This window comes from Mytilus galloprovincialis, chromosome 6, assembly GCF_965363235.1.
Source record: "Mytilus galloprovincialis chromosome 6, xbMytGall1.hap1.1, whole genome shotgun sequence".
In the NCBI taxonomy this organism is placed as follows: Eukaryota; Metazoa; Mollusca; class Bivalvia; order Mytilida; family Mytilidae; genus Mytilus; species Mytilus galloprovincialis.
Window position 1 is genome coordinate 61,386,761 of NC_134843.1, and position 13,380 is coordinate 61,400,140.

General features: G+C 32.5%; 1 long non-coding RNA gene across 1 annotated transcript; it reads right to left on the minus strand.

The window, feature by feature from the left end:
- Nucleotides 1–9,521: 9,521 nt before the first annotated feature.
- Nucleotides 9,522–12,212, minus strand: LOC143078241 (uncharacterized). Its single transcript, XR_012979128.1, has 2 exons — nt 12,102–12,212; nt 9,522–10,132 (listed from the first exon to the last, which is right to left on the minus strand). It is a non-coding gene; the product is annotated as an uncharacterized LOC143078241 (long non-coding RNA).
- Between the last annotated feature and the right edge of the window lie 1,168 nt (nt 12,213–13,380).

Consider the following 13,380-nt stretch of genomic DNA (forward strand, 5'->3'; position numbering starts at 1 on the left):
GTTTAATATACAAAGTTATATTGTGTATGATAGTATTTCACACATAAATAAAGGCAACAGTAGTATACCGCTGTTCAAAACTCATAAATCCAGGGACAAAAAACAAAATCGGGGTAACAAACTAAAACCGAGGGAAACGCATTAAATATAAGAGGAGAACAACAACATAACACCGAAACGTAACACACACAGAAACGGACCAAGCATCAGACAAAACACCACGAGAATAACAAATATAACATGAAAACCAAATACATGAATTAGGGATAGACAAGTACCGTGCCACGTCTGATCTCAATATCTCAAAAATAAGAGAAAACACAAACGACTCAACGTTAAAATGCAACACACACAGAAACGAACAATAATATAACAATGGCCATCTTCCTGACTTGGTACAGTTCACTTTTAAAGGGGAATAAAAGTGGTGGGTTGAACCTGGTTTTGTGGCATGCCAAACCTCGCACTTTAATGGCAAAGTTAAATATAACACTGAAATGACAACACAATATTACAGGACTACAATACAAATAAATAGGAGAACATATTAGACAAATAAAAACATGATTAATAGATAACAAAAAGCATCAGGTTTAAAATTCAATACGCCAAAAACGCGCCTTGTCCACACAGGACTTACAAGTGACGCCCAGATATAAAAGATCGAAAGAGAAAAAAGTACAAAGTTGTACAGCACTGGAGATAAAAAGTTGAAAAGGTTAACACTGACAATATTGAAGGAAATGCATACATGAAATCTATATGTCCTTAGAATTACAGATACTTTACAAAAATTCTTGTTTTGCATTGAAAACGACATTTTGAGACTAAATTCATTTGTTTATGTTCGGGTTTTTCGAGAGCAGTCCGGGCTTTTTCGAGTGTGTCCGATTTTTCGAGTGATCATACAAATTTCCTATAGCTTGAAATGCTATGTGTCAGTGTATTTATATTCAAAAACAATAAACAAAGGTTCAAATTAAGCACTTTTCCAGGCATTAACCAATTCATTCGTCAGTTTGATAATGGTTTTCGAATACTTGCATGTTATAAACATTCGTCCATTTGAATATATATTGTTGTTTGTCATAACTTACATGTACAATATACATACTCGTGATTTCAACAATATTACGTACGCATAGATAATTTGGAATGAGACGTACATACAGATAGTTTGTATTCCTAATGAGATATTCATTTCATTGTTTACCATGTATAAAATCTAGTTCAAATGTGTTTGTCAATTAGAATAGAAATGGGGCGGATGAAGTGTGTCTGTATTTGGGTATTTTCCTAATGGATCTTTTGTCTTGCAGGTCTGCTTAGTAGAATGTATTTTATTACATAGCATTTTTCTGATTCTTCTTTGCTTTCCAGAACTGAGGTTTCGTACTCCGTTTTTTTTTTATATAAACAGCTGTGCCATGACCGCATGATACAGCTGCCATGTTTTCAAACTTTATTTCTCTTATGCATGGTTGTGTCTTATTATCTATTTCTTGCATGAATATAAATTTCTCGTATCACACTACAAGGAGTGTGATATGAAAAGTGATAGTATTTGCGAAAATCTGCGTTAATTTGATCTACTTATACGTCATCATAAGACGATATTACGGCATTTTCACTGACTATTCGTTAGGTCATTGATGACCTTCAAAGGTTATTACGATGTACATTTCATTTGCAAAATCCCAGAACAACGATTAGCGGAAGAGTGTCGACCATATTAAGACAACTAGGTATAATAACTTGTAAAATGGGATATCGATTGATATCAACTCTCGTTATTTAATTCAAATAGAAATAATAAACGAGCCTATGGCATATTGAAATATACATTTCACTCAACTGATCGAAAAGGTTCAAGTGCGATTTACGCATCACTTGATGTTTGTCGTTGTCTGTCGTCGCCCATTAACTTTTACAAAAAAAATCCTCTGAAACTACTCGACCAAGTTCATTATAGATAGCGATAACTGTACATAGCAAGAATTTTTAGTAAAGTTGTTTCTACAAACAAATCACCATCGCCAAAAAAGAGAATTGTGTCATGAATTATATTCTGGTCTTTAATGTCGAAGAGTGTCCTTTGTTTAAAATGCACTGCAGCAAATAGACCAAGGTGAGTGACACAGACTCTTTAGATATTCTAGATTATTTGATAAAATCCCATAACTCGGGCACGTAAAATCTAAAATTTATAAAATTCGAAAGGGCTGATATCTGAATAGATAGACAATTCATGTATATCGGTTACAACGTTTTTGAGTTTTTGTCCGACATGCTGACAATGAACGGATGGACAACGGGGAACTATAATACGTCCATTATAAAAAGTCAATGGTTTACCAGGAAATTTTTTATTTACTTTGACAACAAAAGTACCATGAAATGAAGTTGAAAAGATTTTGATTTCCCTTTACTATGTTCTTATGACATTTTAAAGGATCCAATAAATTCTAATTTAATACTGAGAAGTTGTGGTAGAACGTTTTCCGAACAGAAAATTTGCATTTAATTCAAAAAGATTTATTTTGATCAATGTAGTAATATGTTTTTGTGATTTATTGAGAATATATGCTATTTTCATTCATTAAATTACAGGTATAAACTAGAAAAGTCATTGTTTAAAGTCTAGAATAACTTTTTTCTTATTCAAATTTTCTGTAAAGATCCTGGACCATTTGTCTAAAATCCCGGACGACTTTACAGTTGCTCTCAAAAAACCCGGACAATAACAAACACTGAAAGTTTTGGTTAAATAAAAGGAAATTTTGCCTCTTTCTTGATCAAAACATGTATAATATTCATAGGCATACAAACAACATCTATTTTTATATGTTCAAGATTTTTATATCGATTCAAGATGACAGTTAAGTTATCAATAAAGAAAGAGATGTGGTATGAGTGCCAATAAGACAACCCTCGTTCCTCTCGCACTTTCATTTTCTATGTTCAATGGACCGTTGGTCAGAGGTCAAAATTCTAATTTGGCATTATAATTAGAAAGATCATATCATGAGTAACATGTGAACTAAGTTTAAGTTGATCATAGACTTCAATTTCATCAAAAACTACCTTGAAAAAAAACGAAGCGAGACAGATGGACGGACAGATCGAAAAACATAATGCCCCTAAGTGGGGCATAACAAACAAACTAGAATGCAGTTCTCATCCTTATTGTTAAAACTAAAATACGAATTCATCTTAAAATTCGGGACATTTCTTATATCTTACAACAGCAATTGTCACAGCTGTAACACACTATCTAAAACAGTTAAAATGGTTCTTTCTAACGTAATAGAAGCTTCTTGACCGCTCAAAAATACCACAGATTTCAGTTATTTTAAAAGGTATACATCAAATGTTTTTCGTCCATGATGCGAATTAGTGCAAAACAAGAGAGAAAACAATTACTTCAAAAGTTTGATTTAAGATAATTAAAAATGTTCATTTTTCCTTAACGTCTTATTGGCTAAGTCATCGATTTTATAGACGAATTTCGAACAATTAAAGTAAACCCCAGGAATAATATATATACGATTTAACAGAATACAACGTTTAATACAAATACAGTTGTAACGAAATAGACTTACCTTACAGAATAGTTCTGTACACAATGGGATTTAAATCCAAATCTACATTTATATATTACGAATCGATCTACAAAATTATGACAAGACTATTTTTCTGTTCAGTTAAATCATCGAAGTGGAAATTTCGTCAATACGTCATATGGATTTTTAAATGGAATATCAGGATACAGTGAGAATAAGTTAAGGAATCATTTTTTTTTTAAACAGTTCGTTCAGTTTTCTACATTTCGAAATACACTATACTAAAGCTATTAGTATCTACAGTTATAGCTATCAAAACATGTAAATGATGTTTCTACATATAAAACAAATACGCAATTCACTGTTCAGATCGTTATGTAAATTTTTAATTTTCAAACTTTTAAACCTGAATTTTTGTTTTTAAACAGGAAGTTTCTTAATTTTTTGGCTTCCATGACCAGTAGGGCTAGGTGAACTATCGTCCGTATTTTCTATCTTGCAATACCTTCCGAAATAGTTCTGTGTAGTACTACTTTGTTATATCTTTGTCCTATGAACATTGTCTTAATATATATACGACCTCAATGATGTTCATACTAAGTGTATCTTCGTCTGTATGTGGATAATGGATACTGGTAAAATTTTAACACTATTTTGTAAGATCCGAATCATAGTTATATTATAGTTGATGTTACGACTTTTTTTCTGTAATAGTGTAAAAACACCCTCAACAGTGTTTTCAAATTTAAGTTGTTAGCAAACACCTTGACTAAAACTAATTAAATTTAAAAAATAAATTGACAAAATATTTACTTTTACCTTTTAAAAACTTGAACTACAACCTTTATCGGGCGAATTTCATGGGAGATATAGCAGTTTGATAAACACTTATATTAATTATCGAGAAGATTAATATTTCTTTATCAATAGAACGCGATTAGTTGAATTTTACAGAGTTATCTGTCTGTAGCACTATGAACCACCATGTGCAGAGGTTTTAAAGTCAGATTGTATTGCAGTCTTTACTTAACAAATGCTGTGTCCATTTCAAGAGACATATGCTTTGTATACTTGTATACTACAAAGTAGGTCAACATGACCCAAATTTCATTGTTGACTGACTTTAAGGGCATACGATGCACAGTTTTATCCCACGGTGAAATTCAATTATTAGATATAAGAAGATGTGGAATGTGTGCCAATGAGGCAACTCTCTATCCAAATCACAACTTAAAGAAAAACCATTAGAGGTGAAAGTAAGGTCTTCAACATGGAGCCTTCGCATATACAGACATACTTTGTACTTGTTTTGGCTTTCAAACTTTTTCATCTGCGCGTCACGGGTTAGTCTTGTGTAGACGAAACGCACGTCTTGCGTATTAAATTTTAAACCTGGCACCTCTTGTTAGCTATTATTCGTGTGTTTCTCTGTCCTATATTTTCTCTTATTTATTTGTATTGTAGTCCTGTCATGTAATGTTGTCATTTTAATGTTATATTACATTGCCATTAGAGCGGGAGGTTTGGCATGCCACACAACCCGGTTCAACCCATCATTGTTTTCTTAAAATGTCCTGTACCAAGTCAGGAAAATAACTATTTTTATATTATAGTTCGTTTCTGTGTGTTTTACATTTTAATGTTGTGTTTCTGTTGTGTCGTTGAACTTTCTCTTGATGCGTTTCCCTCAGTTTTAGTTTGTAACCCGGATTTGTTTTTTCTGTCAATCGATTTGAAATTCGAACAGCAGTATACACAGCTACTTTTGCATCGGTACTATTTCTGTACCAAAAATCTGTAGTACTGGAAATCTACTTTTGATATTTAGTACTATTTTGTTACTTTAAAATTATTGTAATATTTAGGTACCTGTATTTTACAGTACTTGATTTGTACTTGAAATTTAAGTACTACAGATTATTGGTTACGCCGTTACATTTTTAGCATTTTGAAAGTTTGTCTATTTAAAATCTCTTACAGTTATGATTTTCAAACATGGAATATTATGATCACTGTTAGTACTATTTCTGTACCAAAGTTGTAAGTACAAATCAAGTACTGTAAAATACAGGTACCTACATATTACAATAATTTTAAAGTATAGAAATAGTACTTAATATTAAAAGTAAATTTCCAGTACTACAGATTATAAGTACAGAAATAGTACCTATGCAAAAGTAGCTGTGTACTACTGTTGCCTTTCTATACCTTACTTTTCTTTATTTCAAAAGATAACCGGATAAGTGGAATTTTGTTAAAGCATTTTAATACCTTCTTTTCTCAAGTATCTTCTAAATTTGTGAACAATTCTTTGGAAATAACAATTCATTTTTTTTATCAAACTTTCATGATTTTTGAAGAAAAAACCGGCATTTTTACTGCATATAAACTCATCATGCATACCAGGATTATGTTTTGTATTTACGCCAGACGCACGTTTCGTCTACAAAAGACGCTCGAATCCAAAGAGTTAAAAAGGCCAAATAAATTACGAAGTCAAAGAGCATTGAGGAACAAAATATTTATCTCATATCTAATCTAAAAATAAATGATTTGTTCTTACAAAATGGTACTAATAATCTTCATACATAATCAATTCAGACATCATTTAAAAAAAAGAGGCTCCTGGGGTCCATGTATACATTTTCTTGATTATTGGTTATAATCAGTCGAAAAAAATCATCTTTTACCCGATATGTAAGAGTTAGTACTCTCGTTTTCCGTTAGCAACGCCTAGACCCTCCTTCTGTTACTGTATCGTATACCCTTAAATTTTAGAAAAATATGGTAAAAGTTTTTCGATAAATTTCAACTCTGGTACTACAAGTTGTAACATGATCACTATTTGTGTCGAGGTTCGTGTTGATGAGTAGGTTTGGCTAAATCATGTCGTCAAGAGTTTGCATCAACAGTTTTGCAAGTCATTGGATATTTAGTAAATGCACGAATAAAGAAATCAAATATAGGACTCTCTGGCGAGGTTTTTGACACATAGCTCAAGGACTACAGGAAGTAGAGCTACACCATTCTGTATAGGTTAGCATGCAGCCAACTATAGTTAACTTTATGCACCTGTTCAAGGCAGTGAGTTTTCTACTTTGAAAGTGAAAAGTCTTCACGACTCGATGAAAATTTAAAGTGAAGTGTAAAAGACGTACGAAAGATACAAAACTCAAAGTAGAAAATAAACTGACAACGCCATGGCTAAATCAGTAAAAGACCAACTGACAAACTTCATTACACAAAACACAACAACGAAAACTAACGACTGAGCAACATAAATCCAATCCAACAGATCCTGCTGTACCTATGGCAACCGCCCTGTTGCTCATATTAGTACAAACCGGAAATAATTGGAATTCGGTATGTCACATTTGGAGAAAAGGGGACGGGATTGTAATTACGACAATTATAACATGTATGATGTCATCTATGAAACACATATTTTATAATGTTTAACCGTGATGGCGTCCGTAAAAATATAATATTTTGCTCCAGTTTGTTGTTTGAAGATAAGCTTTCACGTATGAAAATATGTATTACCAAAGCATAAGTCTCTTATCTATTGTTGCTGTTTTATGTGAAAATTCTTGACAACGGCTTTGCTACAGGTATTCAAGACAAAGCCGTTTAGTACTCAATTTTCGTAGATTGAGCGAAAGTTGTATTTTCGTGGATACTTGATTTCGTGGTTTAGCCTGTGACTGCACTCACGCCTATAGAAAATGTGTACTTCATTTAAACTGGTGGTTCACCTTTATCAACTAAATCTACGAAAATTGCTATCCAACGAAGCTGGGTTTTAAGTTAAAATTCGATATGGGTAAGAATTAAACAGTGTAAATCAACACATTCGTGTTACAAGGGAAGCTATATATGTGAACAGGTTTTAAAAATTATGAAACCTTGAAATAGAAAATTACTAAGCAAAACTGTGTTCAAGTTTTATCCATCTTGTGTATAAAAAAATCATTAATGAACCAAATACCGAAGCTCTTTGCCTAAGTTGGGTGCCTCATATGCTATTATGGATGTTTAAATACGCAGCAAAGGTTGGTCAACATGAAGACGTTTTTTGTGTCTTTTCACCACTCCGTATGTGACGTCTTTTTTATGACTTTTTGCGTTGAAGCCTGGACTAAGTCGGGTGTGTCTATTTTCTGTATTTTTTGGTCTCTGTATTATGCATTCGGGTTTTGTTTTCTGTAATTAGTTAAGACTTCAGTTTAATCATGTATATCTTTTATATTCATTTGATAAAATTAACTATTTGCAATAGCATAAATTGTTCTTAATAATACGGATGTTCTTATCACAAGCAGAAAACCCTAGCCGTATTTGGCACAACCTTTTTCAACTTTTGATCCTCAGTGCTGTACAATTTTGTACTTTTTTGACTTTCGAACTTTTATATCTGGGCGTCACTGGTATGTCTTGTATGGACGAGGCGCGTTTTTGGTGTATTGAATTTTAAACCTGATGCCTTTTGTTATCTATTATTCATGCGTTTCTTTGCCTAATACGTTCTCCTATTTATTTGTATTGTAGTCCTGTAATATTATGTTGTCATTTTAATGTTATATTTAACATTGCCATTAAAGTGCGAGGTTTGGCATGCCACAAAACCAGGTTCAACCCACCATTTTTTCTTTAAAAATGTCCTGTACCAAGTCAGGAAAATGGCCATTGTTATATCATTGTTCGTTTCTGTGTGTGTTACATTTTTACGTTGTGTTTCCGTTGTGTCGTTTGTTTTCTCTTATGGTGAATTCACATTACTATAAGTCGTGTCACGGTACTTTTCTATCCCAAATTCATGTATTTGGTTTTGATTCTCATCGGATTTTGTCTAATGCTTAGTCCGTTTCTGTGTGTGTTACATTTTAATGTTGTGTCGTTGTTCTCCTCTTATATTTAATGCGTTTCCCTCAGTTTTGGTTTGTAACCCCGATTTTGTTTTTTGTCCATAGATTTACGAGTTGTGAACAGCGGTATACTACTGTTGCCTTTATTTAATATAATGCTTGTGTAGAATGTGAATTTATCCAACTTTATGACAGACGGAATGAGGACTGAAATAATTTCTTCAAATTGGCTGTTCGCTAAACAATTATCTCTAATTACTAAAAATATTTTCACTCCGTTATAGGTACCACAGTCAGTTCCACTATCTATTTGACCATTTCGCTTTTGCTAGAATCATAGCCATGAAATATACCGGCTACTGGACTAGCTGGAAACGCAAGAGAAGTGATAATATGAAAAGATGCTTACCCTTTCAACCATGTTTTTATTTCGTTTAGAGTGAATGGAGATATAATTGTAAAACATACATTTTTCTCAATCGATTATAAATTTCGAACAGCGGTATACTACTGTTGCCGTTATTTATGTGTATTGTCACTTGTGTTAATATGTCTTTTGATTGATTTAAGCCATTTCAATTGCTATTTTATATTGTGTCTTTATATGTTGTGATGTTACACTATTGTTTCAGATAAGGGTGAAGGTTTTGTACCATTAAAACGTTTAAACCCGCTGCAATAGTTTGCTCATGTCCTAAGTCAGGAATCTGATGTTCAGTATTTGTCGTTTGTTGATGTGGTTCATAAGTGTTTCTCGTTTTTAATACAAGATTAGACCGTTGGTTTTACACTAGAAATTTTTGGGGCCATTTATAGCTTTCTGTTCGGTGGGAACCAATGCTCCGTGTTGAAGACAATACTTTGACCTATAATGGTTAACTTTTATAAATTGTGACTTGTATGAAGAGTTGAGACAATTGGCAATCATACCACATCTTCCTACTTCTATGTATGTTTTAACTTGGACTTAATGCTTTGGAACTGAGTGCGGAATATTGGCGTTTGGGTTTGGCAATATAAACAACAAATCTTGAAGTAAAGAATTCATTCATACAAGTGAGTCCAATCCAGACTGTATTAGATAACACATGAAGACTATTAATTTAAATTTAATTTTGTAAAATAGTGAAATGTTCATTAAAATGCAAGACGTTGAACATTAAAGGAAACAGATCTGTCTAAAATCATTTTATCTTTTTTCCCCAGCAATATATCCGTAGGTGAATCAAACCATCAAATTCAAATATCACTGATACAATTTCCACCCGGAGAATGTTGTTCTGGTATGACTCTCCTTGCTCAAGATTTTACCCTGGTGAGCATAATTATTTCTGACGTAAACTTCCATTCCTTCAGATACGTATTTGATGACAAAGCCTGTTGTGCATGCGTCATCTAGTTTCGTTTCCGTATCTGTATGTAATACTCCAATGACGGAATTACCCCTCATCAATTCTGTGCCGTATTCTCCGTAATTCAAAGCACCGCCGTCAGTAGTACGTGAATCGACGCAAAAGGTCCATGTGAACCCGTAAACACCAGAGGAAGGGGCTGTAAACTTTCCTGTACTGGTACTATATCCTGCACCGTAATTTGCCTCTGTTCTGTCGAACTTAATGATGGCTCCGTTTGTCATAGATGCACTTTGTGAATTTGCACTAGCTTCGGTTATGTACGAGGAAAATGCAACGTTGCAAGAACAACCTGATCATTAAAAATAAAATTCAAAGTATAAGTACAACTGATGTACACAAATTCTCCTAGATACATGTATATGTACCACTTAATGAAAACTACATTTTTAAAAATATTTATTGGACTTGTTCATGTCTGAATATTCTGCAGGACAAAGGTTTATCCTTGGCAAAACAATGGTATACATAAATTTAAAAATAATATCTTATAATATTACCATCAGGACACACAATATTTTGACTCTACATTTAATAAGAAAAGAAAAAGGTTGCAAAAGAACTAATATATATATTTGTAAACGTATTTTTTTTTATAGTAGCTCGCTCAATACACTAGTCTATGAAAAAACCGTTGTACTAGTGGGACTGTTATAGTCTTAAAACGCCGCAGATAGTTGATTCGAATTCAAATTGTTGCTTCTCCCGCTAGTTAGTTAGGAAGATAAATATGAGCCAAATTTGATTTTCTCAAAGTAGGACTAAATTGTATTTATAAAGCATGTAACTGTTTGAGGTACATCGCATGAAAAAAAAGCTGAATTAAAATGGTTCATATAAAAAAGAAGATGTGGTATGATTGCCAATGAGACAACTGTCCACAAGAGACCAAAATGACACAGACATTAACAACTATAGGTCGTCACCGTACGGCCTTCAACAATGAGCAAAGCCCATACCGCATAGTCAGCTATAAAAGGCCCCGATAAAAACAATGTCAAACAATTCAAACGAGAAAACTAACGGGCTTATTTATTTAAAAAAATGAACGAAAAACAAATAATTAACACATAAACAAACGACAACCACTGAATTACAGGCTCCTGACTTGGGACAGGCACATACATAAATAATGTGGCGGGGTTAAAATCATATTACATTTAATTTCATAAGATCTCGTCCTTAATGTTTTTGAAATATCGCCTGCTTGACATTTAACCTTCAACAATCAAACTCACCTTGTATACGAGCTTTGTTCTAGAATTATGTTCATGGGATTTTTAGTACTAACTGGTGAAATAAGACGTGAAAAATCTAACAAAGAAAGTCAAAATAGTTCAAAGTATATTCATATGGCACAAACATGTTGCCTTCCTGACATTACTTATACATGCAGTTACCGCTAGATCTTAACTATCCATTCATTCTTGTTATGGCCTCAGATCACAATTAATTCCCTTTTATTATATGGGGTATTTCTTCCCAAGTAATCTGTCTACTGTTTTCTTTGAAATGTTTACTATTTAAGTGATCCTATCAGTTGCATATATATTGAAATAAGTAAAAAATGTGGAAAAAAATTATTGTTGAAAGTGAAAGTAGTGATTTGGCCAAAATGAAAGTAGGGTAGAAATCAGCCTTCGTCATTTATTCAAGATTCAAATCCTACCATTGGCATGCTAATAGGGCCCTCAAAAGAAAAAGCACTGATGGATTGTCCTGGGACAAGCATATTTTATTAGAATAATAATGGTCTATAAGCAGTTAAATTTATTTCATGTTTGTAGCGGTGCAAATTTTTTAATTCAATTTGACCTTAACTAAAAAATGCATTGTAGCCAAGGGGAAGAATAATTGTGTTCTGAGGCCTTATGAAAGGTAACTACGCTTTTCAATCATGAAATTACGGAAACTTTAATTGATTTGATGAAGGAGAACGACAAACTACCCGACAGTTCCAGCACCGATACGCATACTACTCTAGGACTAATGATGGAGTAAAAGAAAATAGTTCCGGAAAGGAAACGATCACTGTGCGGAGTTTAGGAGAAAGAGCGAGGGAGGCAAATAAGTTTAACAAGAACTGTATATTGTAAAACTATGAAAAAAAAATAATTTAACATTAGCCGTATGATAGTACCTGATCAGGGATTTCTCTTAAATGCGGGAAGTCGTTGGTCCGAACCTTGTGACCTAGTCCCCCGAACTTTAAGAGAGAAAAAGAGGGAGAAAATTATAAGAATCTATTAAGTTAAACTTACCAGAACCTCTGGTTATAAGCATCATCCCAATCAAAATGAAAAACGTTATTTTCGATGACATTTCCATTCTTTGGTCACTAAGGTCCTATTCATGTAATCGTAGTTGCTTTTCTGAATGAAAAATAAAAATAAAACGTACACTCATATTAAATTGAATAAAATTATATTAATGATATTAATCATATTGACTGTTACATGTATTTGTTAAATTTGAAAAACATTATGGGTAATCGAAATTTGTTTACTGTAAAATCTAAATTATCATAACTAAAATCCTATATTATTAAAGATACAAGTACATATTTTAAAGGTATCATATAATAAAAAATAAAACAAACATATAGTACTTACGTATTTATATTTCTTTCAGAAAGCACTGGTACCACATACATGGGTACGAGTCAATTTATAGTATACTTGTTATTCTCGTCATCAACTTTTGTTCAGTCAATTAAGATGAACTTTTCCGGTTAGATCAGATCGCCTAAGGAATCATTTCTTTTTGCCGTCAAATCAAATATTTCAAAGATTTAAATCAGTGTTGTTGTTTTCAATAAATTGGACAAATGTACTTTCATCGTGGCACCATTAAAAAATCATATCCGCGTAAATCGGACAGAAATGTATTTTTGAGTTGTAAAACAACAATCTTTTTAAATCATCAAGTCTATTTATGAATAAATTTTAAAATGTCATGTAAACAATTATTTTTATAGTGTTAAAAGCACTCCAAAAAAAAAAAAAAAAATAAAAAAAAAAAAAAATAAATATATTTTGTTTCTGTTTACGATGGATCTTTCAACTGATATTTTGTATCGCCGTAGGGCTATGTTTAGTTTGTGTACCTTTAACCGTGTAATAAGACAATTCGTATAATAGTGGGACTTTGACTGTTTATAGTTTTACCGGTCAAAGTTACACCAATATACAAGAAAGGACTGTACTATCCAGACAAGACTCTAAATACAAGAACTTTGAATATAGCCACAATATGATGTTATCTATAAGGGATCGTTGAGTCTCTGGTTTTTGGTGAATATGAATGAGAAAGTTGGATATACAATATATAATTTATTAATTACGTATATGAAATATTTATAATATGTTACAAATAAAACTGTCTTATTATAGTCAATATATTTCTGGGTAGCTGCCTGATCCTCTTGCACAATGTATTTTTCTGCGGAAAAAATTTGGGAACCTTTATATAGACACGAAAATAACGGACAGTCTTCTTTCTTTAACTGACGGTTGTTATTACGCAGTAATTAATATTCTA